General features: G+C 39.9%; 1 long non-coding RNA gene and 1 pseudogene across 1 annotated transcript; one reads left to right on the top strand and one right to left on the bottom strand.

The window, feature by feature from the left end:
* LOC139950945 (alkaline phosphatase-like) overlaps positions 1-21,868 on the top strand; it is a 446,069-nt pseudogene that overhangs the window by 26,492 nt on the left and 397,709 nt on the right.
* LOC139950305 (uncharacterized) lies at positions 8,596-11,595 on the bottom strand. The gene is made up of 3 exons (XR_011787637.1): positions 10,954-11,595; positions 10,119-10,231; positions 8,596-9,663 (listed from the first exon to the last, which is right to left on the bottom strand). It is a non-coding gene; the product is annotated as an uncharacterized lncRNA (long non-coding RNA).

Raw genomic sequence — 21,868 nt, 5'->3', positions numbered from 1 at the left:
CAATCTCATCCAAAAGTTGTAAATAGTAAATACATTTTGTTCGCAATGTGTTCATTTGATTTTTTTTTTTTTTTTTTTTGCTCCATTAACCATTCTTGTTTCCCAAAAAGCATTTGTGCGTTTCGGTGGTAGTAGACTCTGAGAATCAAAGGATACAATTGAAAATCAGTTTAAGGGCAAAGGCAGGACACATTAGGATACTTTCAAGCACTAGTTAGTCTTTCCACTTGGTGTTTCTCAACATATTCTTAAATTAACAAACCCGTGAACATTAATTTGAGCTCAATTGGTCGTCGAAGTTGCGAGAGAATAATGGGAAGACACCCCTTGTCGCACAAGTTGTGTGCTTTCAGATGCCTTGAATTTGAGACCTCAACAATTCCAGAAAGTACTTCTTCTCAAAAACTAGTTTTCTTCAGAGAGAGCCGTTACTCACAATGTTTTATACTATTAACATCTCTCCATTGCTCATTACCAAGTAAGGTTTTTATGCTTTCAATTATTTGTTGAATTTTGAAAGGTATTAGAAAATGCTTCAAAACAACAGAATTTAGCCATTAACTTATGGTTTGGTGTAACGTACCCCCAAAAAGGTGTCTTCAAATTAAAATCATCAGTTTGTTGAAAAAAAAGTTGTTAAAGCTTGACTTGAGTAGTAAAGTAAAACGTTCGTGTAAAAAGCAATACACAACTGGCCTTATGTTGCTTTATGTGCAAATTAGTCTGTTCTGACAAAAACCATTAAAATTGACAAAGTTTTTAAATTTTTTTACCTTGTTTGAGGTAACAATTTAATTTAAAATTTAATAAAATTGTCTTTTCAATGAATAAAAGCGAAACTACCGTTGGAGTTTCGAGCCAAGGGGGCAATGATATGTCATAGAAACAATTAGGTGAATATTTTTGCACATATAAGATGAAAATGTTATGATTATTTAAACAAAACTAACTTCGGTGTGCTAGTGTAGTCAACACATTCACTTTGCTTACCAATCGGGCACTTCGAGCCGGATGGTGGCGCATTACTTCTTCCTTTTAATTTGTTTAAGTTTACAGATTTTAGAGATTGGTAAATGTAAATGTAATCATTCGATAATTATGTTTTTTTGGATTGACAAAAAGTGATCAGACAGAAACAAAATCACACTACAGTTGCACGCACGTTAATCTCCTCAGCTGATGGCTCTGTGGTGCCCGGAAGCTCAGTGGTGACCTTATCATCGTGAGACTTACACGGTCTAATGGAGGGAAATGGTTGATCACCCTGGGGAGCCCCATGTGATCTTGACGTCACATTTGAAATAATATTTACAAACTGGGGGGGGGGGGGGGGCGAACACACACACTGCGCCTTGAACACCCAGCAGGGTGGATATGTGCGCATTACTAGTCTTATTATTATTATTATTATTACTAAGCCCACAATAACATCCGAGTATTATAAATAACGCCCTCTGTTGGTCTAACAATTGTGCAGCCTTAGTTTTACCCATGGCTTTAATCTCCTCTAATATTAGGAAAGGCGAGGGTCAAAGGTTTCCGATTATACCATAATGTACGTAGGGGTGTACCGAACGACAAAACTGCGAGGAATACAAATCAGCGATACTTCGCGCTATGTAGAAATAAAAGGGGCACAAATGAAACAAAAGTACGTTTACTTAACAAAATCATGTTTTTTTATAGCTTCATGACTAAAATTAAGTTATCTGAATATTGACCATGAAAATATAGATCCTAGAAGGGGAACAAAAAATATTGTTACAAAAAAAGAATCTCTCAACAATGACCCCTTCCACATGTAACCGTCCCTTGCACGCTAATGCATTGCGCGAAATTTTACTCATTTTCACAGAGCGGGTGACTGGTTTCTGGCTACCACGGCGAACAAGTATATGGACAAGGCAAGGAAACACCAGGGCTACGTTAATATAAAGATCGCAGGTTCATAAATGTCCAAGTAATTTGTTTTCGTGATTTGTTTTCATCAAACATTAAACTAAAATGTATCCAGCATGTTTCTCATTTAGGCCTGGCGGGTTTTTATTATTTTGTTTTTATCTATATGGTTCAAAAGTTATATTGCTGAAAAAAGTCGGTCTGATTTAAGCGGTTGTAAAAAAACAGTTAAAAGATGTCATGTTTTGGGTTGTTTGTTTTACTGTTTGCAAACACGATTAAACTATAATCTTGGCTGTCTTTGCAAACTCGACAAAATACATTCATTGAATTTCTTTTTCAATCTATAAACTTCCGTACGAAAGAAAACAATAGTAAAGCCAACATGGAATTTGGTCCATTAGAGGGCGCCCCATAGACTGTGCAAGTCTCGCGATAAATTGAACTTCCGGGACCATTGTGGTCCCAACCTAATGGAGTTTTACGTTGGGGAGATTTTGTTCTGTCAATAATTTTAGTTTAACATAAGTTATGACTCTAAAAAGTGAATATGTTCTTGGGAATGTAAAAATAAGTGATTAAAAACAGAAAAGTAAAATCAATTTAACAAATTAACGAAGAAAACTAAAGAAAAAAACTTGACCTCCAGTTTCCGGTTTACTCTAAACAATTAAGAATATTACCCAATTGACGTTCCCATTATCGCTGAACCTATGTGATGATCGCACCAATTGGACGTGATTCGCAAACGGGGTTTATTGGAAAAACCATTCAGGTCGATGTCGAACAGCGATCCTCGTCCCGATAAATGTATAATTTTAACGTTAATTTAAACAAAACAATTATTATGTACACGAATTAAAATAATAATTCTACAAAAAGTACGTTAAAAATAATAATCTTTAAGAATTTTTTAACAAATAACAATTTCAATACAATTTGGTTTTGTACAAAAATATACCTTTTTTCGAATTAAGTTCTCGTTTTCGCTACGTGCGAGACTTGCACAGTCTATTGTGGCAGTTTAACCCGGAAGCATATCTGACCACGTGGGCAATGTAGTGCTGTTCATGGACCCCGTGAAAAAGATGCGACATTGGTCCATTGGCGTAAATAGTGACGTCTTCTCCACCATGAGTCTCTGAATCAATTGGGACAAGCGCTGGATGGTGAAAATCGGCAGCCTCTGCACAAACAAATAATAAAACAATGTTTATCACAATACAAGTAAAATAATTGTTTACACAAGTTAATGATTAACTCTATGAAATGGCAAAGGGGCACTTTCCCTTGGCAAAACCGTGTTTGCAAAAACTTCCCTGTAACTTTGCCAAGTTATATGTTTAAGATTTAAAATATTTCAAAAAGTCTGCATATACTCGGATTTAATTTTACTGAGTGGTGTACCTGAGTGGTATAAACCAATACTCAAAGTAATCAATTGGAGCTTTACCTGTGTTGGTATCCGTCAGATTCCGTCTCGAACCAGTACTTTTGAAGCTGTTTAACTCCTCAATTCCTCCAGGGCCGTTTGCATATGAGAGTGTTGTAAATGGCAAACCGTCATTCATCAGACCTTGACGTTTATGCAAAACCATTTTGTTGTAATTATAATTTAAATATGAATGGTTTGACGATGAATCACCACTCATTTATAGAAAACTGAGAAGCTTGCACAACTTGTTAACGTTACTTACTGGTCAGAATTCAGTCTGCACTCGGGTAACTTAACGGAGTTTACTTTTTGTTTCAAAACATAATAAAGCTGCAGTCTACAAACAATTGGATTTATCGAGAGATATAGCCCTTTGAAAAAAGGGTAGTAAATAAGTAATAATAGTTAGAGACTGTCTCTCTTTTAATTAATTGTATACTCTTTTGCATACAAATGATATTTTGAAAGATATAGCTTTTAATTGTTCAAAGACACTAGCACTATTGGTAATTGTCACAGACAATAAAATATCAAACGTCGAAGTTGCGAGATAATAATGAAAGAAAACACACCCTTGTCACAGGAAGTTGTGTGCTTTTAGATGCTTAGTTTCGATACATCAAACTCTAAGTCTGTGGTTTCGAAATCAAATTCGTGATAAATTACTTCTTTCTCGAAAACTACGTTACTTCAGAGGGAGCCGTTTCTCACAATGTTTTACACTAGCAACAGCTCTCCATTACTCGTTACCAAGTAAGGTTTTATGCTAATAATTATTTTGAGTAAAATTACCAATAACATAAACATAACATAACAATTAATATTTATAAGGCGCTATTCCATCAAGATCATAGCGCACTAGAAAGAAATTAACTTGGAAAGAAATTAACTTGGAAAAAGGTGAGTCTTAAGGACTTTACGAAAAGCAGACAGAGTATTAGATTCCCTAATGGCAGTTGGGAGATTGTTCCAAATCATGGGCCCAGCCACACTGAAAGCCTTCTGACCTAAAACTTTGTTTGCTCGGGGAACATTCAAGCGAGTGATGTCAAGTGTGGACTACAACTACTACATGGCGGGGTGGCAATGCTAAGCCAAGTATCAAATCGAGAAATCGAGTTGTTTGTTGCACCACTGTGTCAGGTGTACCTGACGGATCACACAGATCATTAGTACCCATGTCTATAATTAATATATCAATCGGTTCGGCGGCAATCTTACGAATATAATGGTCAGTACTATCAAAAATACGCCCATAGGTCAAACCAGGATGGCCCTCGACAAATACATCACATAGCCAGTCCGGAGCGAGACCCAATAGCTCTGCCATAGACGAACCAGTCTCCCTAGACCGTCTTAGCAAACGTGCCGGAAATGAATGCCCATATATAAACACACGAAGACGATCAGCCATTGTAACTTCCAATGCCTGCAGTCAACAAAAGTTGACACAATAATAAGAATATTTAGTAACACAACCAATAACAAATTACAAGATTAATCCGCAACAATAAATAACAATAAAGTAATAAACTTAAAATATACAGGCAATATACATGCAGAGGTGAATCGTTCGACTCAAGTCAAGTATCACCACATAAAACTGTAGTGACACAAGCTACCCTCATAGTATATTATGTAATATTATAACAAACTGTTTGTTTCCCTTTTCGTCACATATCAAAATGAAACACAAACGGAGCCTACAAAAATGGTTGGACTATTCTAAGGTATGACTATGTGTATGAGGTGGATCTTGCGACCCAGGTCAGGTATCACCACACATGAGTGTTGTGACACAAGCTACCATCAATTTAAACACAGGTATAATAGCCAACACATTGTCAATTTTACAAACGCTGCCCTTAAGTAATGGCACTGTGCCAGCCATCTCGCTTCTTTGCTATCCGCTTGGACCTACGGAGGGAGTGCTGTACTGAAAGACTATCGTCTGAACCTTGGTCAGTTCTAGCTGGCCCACTTGTTAGCGTCTTAGCATTTTTGGCTGGTCGTGATGTCTTCTCTGTCTCCTTCTGTTTGATGACCTGTGGGAGGAAGAGGTTTTGTGGAATTAACACAACCTCGTCATCATCAGACGAATAAAGAATGTCGGATGAGTCATCCCTACGCGAGGACTCTGTCTCGGACGGGGAGTCAACCTCTGGAAGAAGAACTGGAGGGTCACTCACTTCACTAAAACTACACCTGGGATCAAGAGTGAGCAGTGTCCGATTCAGCCATCTTTCAGTACCTCCAGATACAGGCCTTACTGCATACAAATCCTTATCTACATTACGTTCGACCACCACATATGACTCATGATAAAATACATCACTCAATTTGTGCCTCCCGGTAAAAGCACATTTATTTACCAACACTCGACTACCCACAGCGAATGGTTCGCCCCTGCACTTCTTGTCATGCCGTAGTTTATTATAGCTAGCAGCTTTCTCAAGGCGATCTCTGACAACCCTGGACATTCGTTCCAACAATATAGCTTGCTGTTGTACAAAACCCTCTGAAAATTCCTGACTAGCGTTCCCAATCAGATGATCCAAATTCACAGTAGCTTCCCGCCCGAATAAGAGAGCATAGGGACTAACTCCGGTTACACTATGAGGCGTCGAGTTATATACGTACACAAGGTGAGGCAATGGGCCGGATAAATAAAAACTAGCAATTACTTATCAAGTTAAAGGTTCAGCATTAGCAAGAAGACTGAAAAGTAAAAGATCAGGCATGAACATTTTGCTCGCTGGATTACCTTTCACTTATAGACATATAAATAAAAACGAAATTTTACTAACATACTGTAGCAGTAACTTGTATTTTTACAAGCTACTGCATGAGGAGCTTGAGATTTTACTTAAACAACAGTGTTGCGTATATGGCTTGGTATCGCGTCAGTATTAAAGGGTTATTTTTCCCTTGGTCTAATGATCCAACGATAAATGTTACTTATAAATTTGTTGTGTACTTTAATTGCTCTAAAAGAACCAATCTCTGGAGCGCTGGCGTGGAGAGGCTAGCTGTTTCCTCATATAGCCACTGCCGCCATCAAAAACTTGACTAAGTGGAAACTGCCCTGCCTGCATTTCAGTTAATCGCTATTGATCAGCGAGTACATGCCTCTATTGTTATACTCCTGAATACCCCGCTATTGTGCTTTTCTCTGACCATTTACTAATCCGTTCAAGTAAATGGTGTTTTTCCAGTAAAAGGTTATTTATAGAGATTTTAGCAAATTCTCATGCCTGATCTTAAACTTGTCGACATTTTGTTAATGCTGGCCTTTACACGGCCCAGTATCTTGTGAAACTATCTGGTAATAGTAAAATTTCGGTTTTATTTACATCTCAATAAGAAGAGTTCCTCAAGAATTGATTTTACCTACTAGTTCGACCAATTACTAGCAATATTAAAGGTGGACTATAACAGATTATTGATATAGCCAATATTACTATTTTTGTACAAGAAATGTAAAATAAGGACTGATATTTTAGTAGTATTCAATAAAACCTTTACCTTCATGCAAAAAAAACACGAATTCGCGCGGCGTACTCCGACCCAGAAAACTCAGTTTCGGCAAAAGCCGGTGACCCCAGAACCATTCATACACAGTGTGTGACGTCACACCACGTACCGAAGCTCTGTACACAGTGTGTCAGGTCGATCGTGTGCGTGCATTTTACATGTACATTGAATGTGGAATAACATCGGACACTATAGGCTGCATTTTTTTTGACACAAAAAAACAGTGAAACTGTCCGATGGCAGCGGGTCTCGGGAAAACCACAGTATAGATGAGGAAAAGGCATTTTAGGGAGGCACTTCAGAGGAAAGTGAGGGCTCTAGCGATAAGGGGAGCTCACCGGACGAGAGAGAAGCCGAAGACGTGTTATGAGTACGTGTTATGTAGTTAACCAGCCCGGGGACGATGATCGTCAGGCCGAAGACGATGAGCCAAACCCTGATGATCGACGGCTAAAGACAGACTGGTAAGGCCACAAAACGTTTCATGAATTATACTGAATGATGCTTCGTTTGATCAGTTTATTTCTGCTCCCAAAAATAGTTGAAGGCTATCCTTGACTAAATTAAAACATGAACGAACATGATGGACAAGGTTTATTGTTTACCTCCATTCACGTTATAATACATGTATGTGAACAACACATGCACTGACTTGGGCAGTATAGAAATGTGAGGGGAGGGGTAATTTTTGTCTTGCGTTTTATACTTTGTTGGCAAAATTCATACATTATCAATTTAAACTGATATTGTAGATAACCTATGTTGTTGTTTTTCTCCACCAAGTAACTGCATGGTGGTTGACACATGTGCATCTACACAAATATCTCATGTACATGTATGTAACTGCTACTTTGGATTATGATTGCCTTCTGGCATGGGTATAGTTTTAAAGCAGTTCAGGTACACACATGCAATATTAACACTTCACCATGCAAACCACAAATCTGTTGTTAATAATTTTGTATGAATTCTTTTGTTAATAATTTTGTATGAATTCTTTTGTTTTGTTTTACAGAAAACACTGCAATGATGATTATCAGCAAGTGGTGAGCTTAGGACTATCTTGTCCGTTCAACCGCTGCCACTGACATCATGTTTGATGGCAGCAACACGAAGGACGTTTCCAAACCCTCGTGTACAGTACAGTGGAAGGATTTTCGTATCCACCAACGGATTAGGCAGCTTTGCTTTGGTTTATTTGTCTTCAGTCGTAACAATTTTCCAAGTTATAATGATCCGGAGGGAGTGAGAAATAATTTGATAAGCCATAATAATTTACGTATAAATGTACATGTATATTATTTCATTTTGTTTCTTTCAGATGGGTGGGTGGTTCAAATTGATTAATTTAATTTGAACCACCCACCCCTCTGAAAGACACAAAATGTAAATTACTATGGCTTATAAAATTAGGTGTGTGGTTCAAATTGATTAATTTAGCACTTATGTGCAATAAACTTGTCCCCTGTTGTCAACAATACACTATGATTAACATGGTAACAACATTCAACTTGGTTAGCAGAAATATAAAAACAAAACAAAAAATAGAAGCCATGTACACCTCCATAATAACGACAACACTAAAACTGTATGTATTTGCAAACGACAATAGTTTATTTTTGAGTTTAAAATATCAAAAAGGTTGCCTAGTGATAGCGAAATCATCTGAACATTCCGTCATCAAAAAAAGTTAACTATACAACCCTGTCAACGCCCCTCCCCCCCCCAAAAAAAAGAAAACCTAAGCCATGTTATGTACCTAGTTAGCTGTGGTTCTCTTTGTAAATTGTAAATTAAGTTGTACATTAAAAGAATATAATAAAATCATTGTGTACAGACCATGTCATTCTGTTTTTAAACAAAGTTGATTGTACTACCCTGGTTACCCCCCCCCAAAAAAAAAATATATATATATAAAAAATAAAATAAAAACCCACATCAATGTGTACAAGCTAGGGCCCAATTTCATGGATCTGCTTACTGTAAACAAAGAATCGACACTTGCGGAAGCAGGAAATTCTGTGCTTACGTCAAGCGTGTTTCACAGGTTACCAGCAAATTTTGGCTTTTGCGGGTCATGGGTGCATACTTGGTTTATACCAGGCATTCTACGCTTACAAAGTATTAAGCGCAGAAATTTAGCCTTTGGACGTAAGCAGAGAACCGTGACCATAGCGCACATTTTGGTGGTGAACAGATCCATGAAATTGGGCATAGGTCATTCTTTCTTTAAACAAAGTTGATTTTACTACCATGGACCCCCCCCCCCTACCAAAAAAAAGCACCAAAAAATCAATGTGTACAGGCTAGCTAGGGCCCAGTTTCATGGATCTGCATACTGTAAACAAAGAATCGGCACTTGCGGAAGCAGGAAATTCTGTGCTTACATCAAGCGCGTGTCACAGGTTACCAGCGAATTTTGGCTTTTGCCGTTTATGGGTGCATAGTTGGTTTAGAATACCAGGCATTCTACGCTTACAAAGTAAGCTCAGAAATTTAGCGTTTGGACGTAAGCAGAGAACGGTGATCATAAGTGCAGAATTTGGTGATGAACAGATCCATGAAACTGGACACAGGTCATTCTTTCTTCAAACAAAGTTGAACCCACTACCTTTGAACCCCCACCCCCCCCCCAAAAAAAAAAAAAAAAAAAAAGCTGTTGCATCCTTTTCCGGCTGGTGAAGGTTGATGTCAATGACACGGGGGTTACACATCAGCTGCGGATGGAGTTGTTTTCGTGTCTTGTCACCCTGCTGACAATGAACAAGTGCATTGTGCATGCATTCTATGCATATCTGTTTAATGAAAAATAAACAACAAAACCAAATAATCGTTATGTGGGATTTCTTGAAAATTTACATGGCAGAAATACAATCTCGGAAGGTTTGACGTAACACCATGTACTGACAATCTCTCTTTGAGTTTGCGTAGTTTTGAAAAGAACCTTACAGGAGTTAACGCAAAACCAGTACAAAAGGAGTCCACATGCAACAAAACCAAGGGGGCAGGTTTTCTTTATGTCTGATAGAAAACATGACCTCCAACCACCCCCCTCCCCCAGATCTACACCTAGTACAAAACTGTTCAGGTACAGATCGGGGTGGGGGGGGGGGGTTTGCGATTCAACACCCCATCCCCTCCCCCCCCCCCCCCTTCACCGTGAACAGTTTTCAAAGGGGCAGCTGAAAAACTAAAAATGAAGAAATCATCTGATCCTCTGAAAATTTGCATGCATAGGCCTACTACTTACCTAAAGTGCTATTGAGAATCTTAGGTCTCCAGTTCTAGTTCTGGCTAGCATGTCTTCGTACTGCATTGTCTTTGTCCTGCATTCTCATTGTAGTGTAGAGCTGCGAGTTATTTCTGTACACAAAAATATAAAAACAAAAAATAAATAAATAAACAAATAAACTAGTGCTGAAAAAGAACTGGCCTTATTTTACAAATGCAAATATAGTAAACACTCCATAATTAACCGTGCCAAGCCAATAAACACAGCTATAGGAAAACTTCAGACTAAACTTCTCTGGAATTGGTAATTCCTGAATTAGGAGAGAAAAATTCTGAATGACCACGGATGGGCAATTATATGGATGGGAGTTTGAACATATTTTTGAGCTGTGCCTTAAAAAAAAAAGCAAACAATTCTTAGGCAGCTTTGGCAAAAACAATGTCCAGCAATCCAGTATAGACCAATATAAATACATGTCAGCGAGGCCAATAAACTGTTAACTGTAACAATCAACTTTTTAAATGGATTAATATAGTGTTCACACATGGTTGAGCATGAACATGCCAGAAAGTGTAAACCAGGGCATAAACATGCCTAAAGCACTTGGGTGGCTACATGAATTCATCACTCAACAGAGTCAATACACTATGTAGCTATTTTATGGTAGTCGGGTCAGATTCAGAGCATGCACATCGTGTCATTTGACAACAAGATGATTGTTCCTTGCATGAAAAGGGTAGAGATTGTTTACTATTTTTCTGATTACAATTACATGTACATGTATTGGGCCTGGATTAATAATGGAGATAGTTTCTCAGTAGTAGATTTTTAAAAATTATTAACAAGTACTTACCAGGCTTTTCTCTCTCTCTTTTCTGTAATGCCACTTGATTCTTTTGCTGTTCCACGGCCACTTGCGACCAGGGCCACGGCAGAGGGACCCCGCCGACGTCGTAACATGCACAAGCAGCACTGGCTGGGGCCTGGTGGTAGAAGATCCCCCTGAATTCTATCGATGCTTAGAGGTTTAAATTTCGGAATCGATCCAGGCTTCTTACACAAACTTTGAAACTTCTAGTGCATCCACAAACTACCAAATAGTCGGCAGTATTTATAGCTGATACATTAGAAACAAAAAGCTTCGTAGCACACACGCACGCCTATAGTGTGGATGAAAACGCATACACAACACACGGAGTAACATGGCGTAATCTTTGTTTACTCTCGTTGCTTCATGGGTATGACATCACCATTTTTTGACCGCGTTCATGACGTCCGCTGGTTTACAAATCCGCTTGGATTTCAGTGTTGGTTTAATAGCCGGGAACCAGTCCAGGGCGGGAAATTTCAAAATCGAAGAATCGAGGTCAAATTTTTTCGGTCAAATTGTAGCAAAATTATTTGGAGAAAAACATGACCACAACAATGAATTGATAGCTGAACACAACATAAACAAGTTCTGATAGTGATTTTAATGTAGGAGTACCGTTATAGTCCATCTTTAAGGCTTACTTTTATTTATAAGGATTTAAGTAAAAGACTAGTAGAAGCAAATGCTAGTTTTTATTTATCTGGCCCACTGCCTCTGGCCATTTCCTTCTATCCCTAGCATCAATTGACTTAACTAGGAAACATAGCGTCTTGTTGAACCGCTCCGTCTGAGCGTTACCCTGAGGGTGATATGGGCTTGTTCGAGTTTTCTTTATACCGTAAAGTTGGCATATTTCCTTCACTAGGTTACCCTCAAAGTTCCGCCCTTGATCGGAGTGGATCCGCTTAGGGATGCCGTAATGAGAAAACCAGTGGTCCCTCAGTACCCTAGCTACGACCGGTGCGGTCTGATTTTTACATGGGACAGCGGCAGCATATTTTGTGTATGAATCTGTCATAACAAGCACATCTTCGTATCCACCTCGTCCTCGATCTAAGAAAATCAATAGCTAGACACTCCATTGGTGTAAAAGACAGAAGGTGTCTCATTGGTGGCCTGACTACTGGACTTGGAGTCTTTGAAACAGTGCACTTGAAACAACGGTGCACATAGTCACGTACTCGAGTTGACGTCCCTGGCCAAAAAAACGTGAACGTAACAAAGCTAAGGTTCGGTTTGTACCCTGATGTCCCCAGTTATCATGTGCAGCTTCTAACATGAGCCTTTGCAGCTTAGTAGGAGTCAACATTTGATATACAGCGCAATGGATTTTGTCATCTATTTGCCTGTATAATACACCTCTCCGATCTACAATTCTGGACCATTCCCTAACCCAACCACCAATACCGGGAACGGTACTCGTTTCAGCCATTCCAGGCTGCCACTTGGACTCCCAACGCTTCCAAATTTTACCCAATTGTGAATCCTCCCACTGCAAAACTCCCAATTCACCATGCGAAAAAGACGGTAAGACGGATGAAGGCAGAGGAACATCTTCAATCTCAGCAAATGAATCCTCTTGAATGTGTGTCACTTCAGCAACCCTCACCTCACATGGAATTTCAGTACAACTAGTAACTATTCCAAGAACCTCAGCAACCTCTTCGGGACGTCGACTGAGTGCGTCTGCGCACTCGTTTGTTCTGCCCGAGCGGAACCTTATTTCCATGTTGAATGGTGACAATTGCGCTACCCAGCGCTGCTCTGTGGCCCCTAGTTTAGCGTTGTGGAGATGGGCAAGAGGGTTATTATCAGTATACACAGTGAAACGAGAACCAAGTAAATAGTCCCTAAACTTATCAGAGACGGCCCATTTGAGGGCTAGTAGTTCAAGCTTGAAGCTTGATAAATCTGAATAATTCTTCTCTGCACCTCGAAGACCACGGCTAGCATACGCGATGGGATGTGGGTCACCAGAGTCATCAGCTTGCAAAAGGCACGCACCGAGCCCCTTCAATGAAGCGTCTACCTCAACAATGAAATTTTTACTAAAATTTGGATATGCTAAAACCGGAGCCGTACACAGCAGGTTTTTGAGCTTACAAAATGCCTCATCAGCATCATTAGGCCACAGGAACCCGAGAGGGTTCCCTGTTTTTTTTTTCCATCTTGGCTGTTAGTGCGTGCAGCGGCCCTGCAATCGAAGCAAATCCCGGAATAAAACGCCTATAGTAAGATGAAAGCCCAAGAAATGACCTCAACTCAACTATGCTTTTTGGTACCGGCCAGTCCTTCACCTTTTGTACCTTGTCCGGATCAACAGAAACGCCACTTTCATTCACAACATGTCCAAGGTGATTTACTTCTCGTTGAAAGAAACAACATTTCCCACCCTTCAACTTCAATCCATGCTTAATAAGTCGTTCGAAGACAACACCCAACCTCTCTATGTGCTCTTGGAAAGTATTAGAGAACACAAGGATATCGTCAAGGTATAGTATCAACTTGGACATGTTCATGTCTCCAAAAAACATCTCAACTGTTCTCTGAAACTAGGGCTGTTGCAAAGGAGAAAAGCCCCCAAGGAACCCGAAATGCTGTCTTGTCAACCGAGTCAGGGTGCATAACCAACTGAAAGTAGCCATGAGCCATATCCATTGAGGAAAAGAACTGCGATCCCCCTAATGTATCTAAGGTTTCCTCGATTCGAGGTAGTGGGAACGCATCCTTTTGTGTAAGTGCATTAAGTTTCCTATAATCGATGCATAGCCTAATAGACCCATCTTTTTTCCGTACAAGGACAGTAGGGCTAGCATATGGACTGCTCGATCTATGAATTATCCCTTTCTCCAATAATCCTTGCAACAACTTGTGTACCTCAGACATACAATGCGATGGAATTCGTCTATAGGGCAAACGGACTGGTTGGTCACTGGTTAAATGAATTTCTCATTCCAGTGGTCCCATGGAAAAAGCTGACTCGTACTTGTTGATCATTTCGGCTACTAAGATAGCATGCTCTGGGTCAAGCCCCCTTAAGCTTATTCCAGGAGGAAGTGTGTACTCAACCCCATCAGGAAAGATAAATAACTCCCGCAATTGGTTGGGTGTATCCGTACAAGCCGGTACTGTCACCATCTATCGTCTCACTTTCATTACAAACCACTAAACCAAGTGACACTTGTAACCCATCATGTGTGTCATGTGGTTGGATGTGAACTTCTTCCACTTCTATGGCTGTAATAGCACTTGCAATACTTTGAGACTTTAGCATCGTAACAGGGGAATCCCCCAAATTACACAACAAGATGTTGAGTAATGAGTTCCGAACTTTCTGTACCCCTTCTAATACCTGCACAGAACATGAACCTGCTAGATTCCGAATCAAGACACATTGATTATGCTGGTCGGGTTCATTTAAGTTACATGATACACTAACATATCTGGCCGAAAACGGAGGAATGGTCTCTTCTTGGACCAAACAAACATCACCAACAACCCCTGGTGTTGGTGGACTCGACCCATGTAAACACTCATCCTGCCTGTTCTTAAACTTAAACCACTGTAGAGCAACATTCCACTCATCTGTACATGACTCAATTGGAACCACACCCAAAGAGGCAATTGCTCGCAAAACGTTACATCCAAGGAGTATAGGATACTGCATTCTCCTCCGAGAGGATGTCTCTGGAGACGACTCTGACCGCACTAAAAAACTGGCTGTTACTGTAGACCCAAAAATTTCAATTGGAGTCTCTAAATATCCTGCTACAGGTATCTCTAAATCATTAGCGCCAACTAGCCTAATGAATGTCCCCACTGTCCCCAAACTGTTTACCTTGTCGGCCAAATGTTCCTTATAGAATTCACAGCTTATCAACGCGGTTTCTGCGCCAGTATCTAAAATACAACTGACTTTCACTCCCCCTATTACAATATCGGCAGTGGGACTATGTGCAATTAACTTATTTCGTAACTGCTCTTCATTTACCGTAAGATCAACACCTACAGACTCCGTCCCCTGTCTAACTGCTGTACAATCATCATCGAACCTAACCAACTTTGGAATTTTTTGTTCAGGCACAGTGTAACCCTCCACCATTATGCCTACTGTGGCAGAAGGGACTCGTTTTCCTGAGCATTTAAATTTGTCCCATCGGACTTGTAGCGACCATGTTTTTCCCAACAAGTTTTCTCAATGTGGCCCCCTTTCTTACAGAAATTACATGTAATTCTTGGCCTACTACTCCTTGTGACTATTGCCTTGTCTAGCTGTTCCGTCAACACTTTTGTTAACTCTAACAACTGACTACTAGTCGTTGTCTGATCCTTAGATAACGCATCTAGCTTTTCAACCATCAACTTATTTGTGGTCAACAAGTCAGACAAAACATCTGTCACATTGGCGGCTCCATCCCGCTCACGATGAACTTTGGGTTCATCTTCACGTACCATTGCCCTTCTACGTTTATTCTTGTGTGAGGGTTTTTCCTCTCCCTCCGGAAACAATTCCAGTACATGTTCCCTGAATTTATAGAAAGACAAGTCAGGCTTTTTAATATGCATTCTGCGCAATTCTCTGCGCACCCCTGAATCAAGAGAGCCTTGTATGAGTCGTTCTTTGAGTGCTTTATCTCGCATTACTCTAAGCGCTGCTCTTTCTGGTTCATCGGCAGTCCTTTCCATACTGTCATGGATCAGCATAATAGCCCTACTAAACTCGGCCAAGGTTTCACCTTCACGTTGTGAACGTGCGTGAAACTCACTAGTTAACGCCGCAACATATGCCGGCGGGCCAAACATACGCACAAGCACAGCAATTATTTGTGGCATTGTTTCAATCTACTCAGAAGGACAACATGAAATTTCATCTTTAGCTACCCCACCTAAGTGATCAAGGGCTGCACTAATCTGATCCTGCTCTGATAATTCAAGCTGCCTACAATAAAATTCATGCTCTTCTAGCCATTCATTGAGTGTGCAATCACCTGGCTTCACTGGTGAAGTTCCATTAAATTTTGAAAGTTTGAGCTTTTGGGCCCGTGCGAATTTGAACCCCTGAAAAGCAGCCAGTGTTTCTGCTAAAGTATCAGCTGACTTAGGGCGGTGCCATTGCACTACTCAATTAGACCAACTAGCAGCTTAAAAGTACATAAACAGAAATGCAAGTTTCACAAAAATATAATCAAACTACACCAAAGAACTACTACACACACGTCTCCTTTAAAGCAATAACAACCCCTGGTGGAAGCCTAACCCATGCATACCTATAGACCACATGTGCCCAAAGTCGCAGTCAAAACAATAACACGCACTATAAATTGGTGAAATAGAAACAGTCACCCGACATGTTACAACATAGAAAAAGGTCGTTCTTTGGCACAATTAAATATACTGTGACAAAATCAAATGTGGGGTGCCAATATTCAGTGAATATCCCGTAAATATACAAATTAGAGAAAGTTGTTGTGGTGCTCGGGATTAATTAAATTTAACAATCAGCAGTAGAATGAATTGATTCCTGGAAATCCTGTCTACGACGCCAAGCTGTCAGGGTCTACTGGGGTGTAGCCTGGGGGTTGATGTGTGTATGTAGCCACAACACCGGGGTGAGGATTACTCCTCCGTTCAGATGCAGTAACAGTTCACTCGGGAAAGAAAATGGAGTCTATACAGTCCAACTGATGGTCGTTGATTGTCTTATGATATTTTAATCAAACCCAATTAAATCCCCTACAACAAAGGTACAGAGACAATACATTTAGTTTGTTTTACAATAATCTAACTCACTTTTGTTGTAGTTAAAAATAATACTAATATGATCAATTAATAATTCTGGACTTACCAGACACCTGGGATATAGGCACTAGCTCTCCTAACCGACCATGGCTATAAGGCGTCCCACGCCACAATCTGGGCTGTAATAAATACACATACTCATACAGTCACGCATGGTGAATAGATAGCCCTACAGGTGCACAGTGAAACTCATCCACTTACAAATAATGAGAAATGTTTATAGCCACAAATAACAGATTTATTCAATGACATGTAAAATAAATATTCACTCTCCAGAGTCCACAAACGAAATTGGGTTGGATAACCACTCCCAGATATATTATGTTCTTCAATTCCACCGCGAAAGCGGTGGAAACTTTTAACGCCGTATTTTGATTGCCTCAAAGTCTCGTATAATCTTCAAACAATGGCGACCCTTCAATGCAACTTGCACTGGTCAAACGTATAGGCAACGTTAGCCCTAGTGCAGAAAGAAATCACTCCGGGCGCAAAAGAAAACTACATTTGTAGACTCATCAGGGAGTTAAAATACCCAATGACGACCTAATTAAATATTAAATGATAACTTGTAAATCCCACGTTACTATCAATGTGAAATTTGAAGACAAACTAATTTTAGAACAAATTTTAAAAGACGTACTACATTAAGGCATTGTAAGTACCAACGAAGCGGAGCAAAGTGGCTTGCCGCAATAACGGGGCTTTGATAAATGAAAGTTGCCAGACTCCGACAATAACAAACCTGTGAAAATTACAGGTCGATTGGTCGTCGAAGTTGCGAGATAATAATGAAAGGAAAAACACCCTTGTAACACGAAGTTGTGTGCTTTTAGATGCTTGATTTCGAGACCCTCAAAATCTAATTCTGAGGTCTCGAAACCAAATTCGTGGAAAATTACTTCTTTTTCGAAAACTACGTCTCTTCAGAGAAAGTCGTTTCTCATAGTCTTTCATACTGCCAACAGCTCCCCATTACTCGTTACCAAGTAAGGTTTTATGCTAATTTGAGTAATTAACTAATAGTGTACACTGCCTTTAAGCACATTTTGACAATTTTGAGATTTTCAATATATGAACGAGTCCTTTATGTCAAAGAAGTTGCCCAAGATGGGGACGGAATCTCCGGGGACAGATTTCCATGAAACACCGGCCCAAGGCGGAATCCTGCCATAAGTGTTTTTTAAAACACACAAAATGACTTCAATCTCATCCAAAAGTTCATTTGATTGTTTTTTATTTTTGTGGTTTGTATTGATTTTTTTTGCTCCATTGAATATTCTTGTTTCCCAAAAGCATTTGTGCGTTTCGGTGGTAGTAGACTCTGAGAAAACAAAGAATACAATTGAAAATCAGTTTAAAAATACCCTTTAAAGGCAAAGGCAGGACACATTAATAGGTAACTTTCAACTACTAGTGAGTCTTTTCACTTGGTGTATCTCAACATATTCTTAAATTAACAAACCCGTGAACATTAATTTGAGCTCAATTGGTCGTCAAAATTGCGAGAGAATAATGGGAAAATCACCCCCGTCGCACAAGTTGTGTGCTTTCAGATGCCTTCAGTTTGAGACCTTAACAACTCTAGAAAATACTTCTTTCTAAAAAACTAGGTTTCTTCAGAGAGAGCCGTTTCTAACAATGTTTTGTACAACTAACATCTCTCCATTGCTCATTACCAAGTAAGTCTTTATGCTAGCAATTATGTTGAGTAATTACCTATGGTGTCCATTGCCTTCAATGTTGCTCTGTTGGTGGCGCACTCTACTATAAATACATTGTCATTGCATTTCGATTTCGGAAAAAAACACTGAGTTAGTGTTAGTAAACATATACTTCAAAAGAGTGGAAGCACGAAAGAGATCCATCTGAACAGTATATTTATTGCGTACACAGTTCTTTCTTTGATAATAAACTTGCACTTTAACTCACAATCATCAGGGAAATACATCAATTGAGCGGAAATAGAAGGAAAACGGCCAGGAACTTCAGGAAGCAATCACACAGTGCAACCCAGTAGGGCGGATACATGTAAAAACACCATACCATTAAAGCGTGTACAAATTGATCTCCATTGGTAACATACAGCCTCATCCAAACCAGTGATAGAGTAAGTCACTGCTTTCAATCAGTGACTTTACCACATACACAATGTAGTGTAGAGTTTTACACCATTGGTATCCATTCAACATACAGTATCATTCAAACCAATGATAGAGTAAGTCACTGTCATAAATCAGTGACTTTACCACATACACAATGTAGTGTAGAGTTTTACACCATTGGTATCCATTCAACATACAGTATCATTCAAACCAATGATAGAGTAAGTCACTGTCATAAATCAGTGACTTTACCACATACACAATGTAGTGTAGAGTTTTACACCATTGGTATCCATTCAACATACAGTATCATTCAAACCAATGGTAGAGTAAGTCACTGTCATAAATCAGTGACTTTAACACGGTATTGATCCACTATTGTAACATACAGCCTCGTCCAAACCAATGGTAGAGTAAGTGACTGCAATCAATCAGTGACTTTAACACGTATCTATGATTGGCTGCTCATCGATTGTCAATCAAACCCGAAGTAGACTGATGAGCACTTCAATGAAAATACAGCAGTATTTAAACGCGCTGCACCAGCAGCAGTGTTCATAACAACTTTGCATCATTAGAGAGGAACTGAGAAGGTTTGGACTACAAGAACACATCATCAAGGTAAGTGTTCCTCATTCTACTGCCGGACTCAAGCTTTGGCTTCTAGATGCAAGTAGTGGGTTTAAGGTTAGCCTATTGCAATGTGGTTGCAGTTTTTGCTCCAAAAGGGACACCACTCGATACAGCTGATATTCTCATCTTAGTGAACTGTGGTGATACTGTGATTGTACACAAACATGTGCACCCAGTTGCATCTCCCTTTGAAACCATACCGTAATTGCCTCAAAGGTTCTGTTTCGCGCGTTTATATTTGCAGGTGGTTTTGGACGAGGCAATTTTTACGCAGGTTTTCAGTGCAATGCCTTGTTCAAAAATTTGACTTCAAGTTCTTTTCCACTGGATTGACATAAACGGCGCTTGACTTTCTGCTCGTTTAAAACATATTGTTTAAAGATAATTATGGTCAAAAAGGTATGGCACTGCATTGTTTGACGTGACCATTGCATTATTTTATATATAGTAATTAGGTAAACTATTTCAGATTGAACATTATACAAGATATGTACCTATAATAAGATGTCGATGGTCTTTTGGGAACCCGAGGGGGCAATAACCGAGGCAAGACTAGTGTATCGCCTGCTCCAAAGGTTTTAAGATAATCTTTACCCTTTATTCTCTACCCGTGGCGGGCCACGGTTAAAGGGACAGTTGTTCTGTTTAACCAGGGCAATAGAGTACTCTTTTTTAAGGCATTATATTGCCATTTTGCGAGATTACAACAAAATTGCCAAAATTCGACCCAATTTAAACGTACTAATGGCAAACATACAAACTAAAATTATGGTGAGCCTCAGCAAGACACACCGTAAAAACAAGTGTTTGGGTTCTGTTACAACTTTCGAACGCATCTAAGGGTTTAGGTTAAACACGTAACACTGTATAGGGCCCATGAGTTGTGTTGTAAAACATTGGGTTTCGCCCATTGTCTACATCAAACTTAAACACTGGTGCGATCAGCAATCGTTGGTGTGCTGAACACCTTTTAAACGCTTCTTATAAACACATTCTTAACATAAAGTAAACGGCTAATGCGTCAAACTAAACGCACCATAGTAAAAACGAAACGCTTGACGAGTTTAGTTTGACGCATCAGCCGTTTATAAATGGGCAGAAACCATTGCTTTCAACACAACTCATTGGCTCCATACACTGTTACGTGTTTACCCTTTACACCCTTCGACGCGTTCGAAAACTGTTACAGAACCTAAAAACTTGTTTTTGTTTACAGTGCAGTTGTTGTGCGTTTTACAAATGTCTTCACCCTTTAGGAAATGTGATTGTTTGTCTTTGTACCATTTTAATTGTTATGAACAGTTTTGTGATTGAGTCGGTCAGCTAATTAATCGCCTACAGTTTGTTAGAAGCACCGTTATTGCCATGATGTATAGCTTTTTAAGCGAAAAATCTCTGTTCATACCTCCTGCAATGCGAATGCGAATGTTTACAAATTTTGCCGTCACAAAATCGCAACGTTTAATTCGCATCAGTTGAAATGTGTTCAATCCCTGCAAAAACAGCGATGTGGCTTAAACATTCGTATCCCATTCGCGTTCGCAGGAAGTACGAACAGGTCTAAATAATGCCGATAATTTATTGCATGCATAGCTGCGCTAAAATCATCACTTTCCAAAACAAGGTCATCTCAAAACTAAAGTCTTGTCAACGAATTATTCAAAAGTATTATATCGACAACAGTGTCCCAGTTTTTGGGGGTCGAACAAGTCATCGGCCTGGTGCTAACTGGCTCACACTATGACAAATAAGGGTTACGGCAAGCAACGTCGAGCTGCGTATTGCAATTTTGAGTTTGCCGCCAATCAACGTGTTTTGCCGTCAATTGTCGCTGACGAACCCGCTAGCGACCGAAGACGGTCGAAATTATCAGTCGTGTCCGTTCAGATTTCGTTGGAGAACGCAAACCCTCATTTCCTTGACGCAGACATTCCGCCTATTGACCCAATTCACCTGACGTCATCATAAAAATAATCTTGGAGGCGCCCTTTTGGTGGTCAATGTCAACGTGTGTTGTTCGGAGAAGTGCGCTATTTGGGCGACCGTGCGTTTACACGTAAATCTATTGACCACCAACATGGTGAGCGTGGTCTCAGTCGCCGCGTGTGACGCGCGTGCAAGGGGTCAATTGTCGTTTTGAGGTCGTCACAATTTCGTTGGTAGTCGTTGTCTGATGATTGGATGACCAGAATATTGTGAAGAGTGGGAACGCCAAACTCGACTGTTATACAACCCACACACAGACGGTTTGATGTCGGCAAACGAGTCACGTCGTCGTCGCCACAACCCACCTTCATCAGCCGCCGTTCCTTGCCGCCACCCAATCCGCTGCCAGCCGTGTGACCCTTTTCCTGTTGTCGCTG

The sequence above is a fragment of the Asterias amurensis genome, chromosome 18 (genome assembly GCF_032118995.1).
Source record: "Asterias amurensis chromosome 18, ASM3211899v1".
NCBI classification, from domain to species: domain Eukaryota; kingdom Metazoa; phylum Echinodermata; class Asteroidea; order Forcipulatida; family Asteriidae; genus Asterias; species Asterias amurensis.
This window is presented reverse-complemented; position numbering and strand designations above follow the sequence as displayed.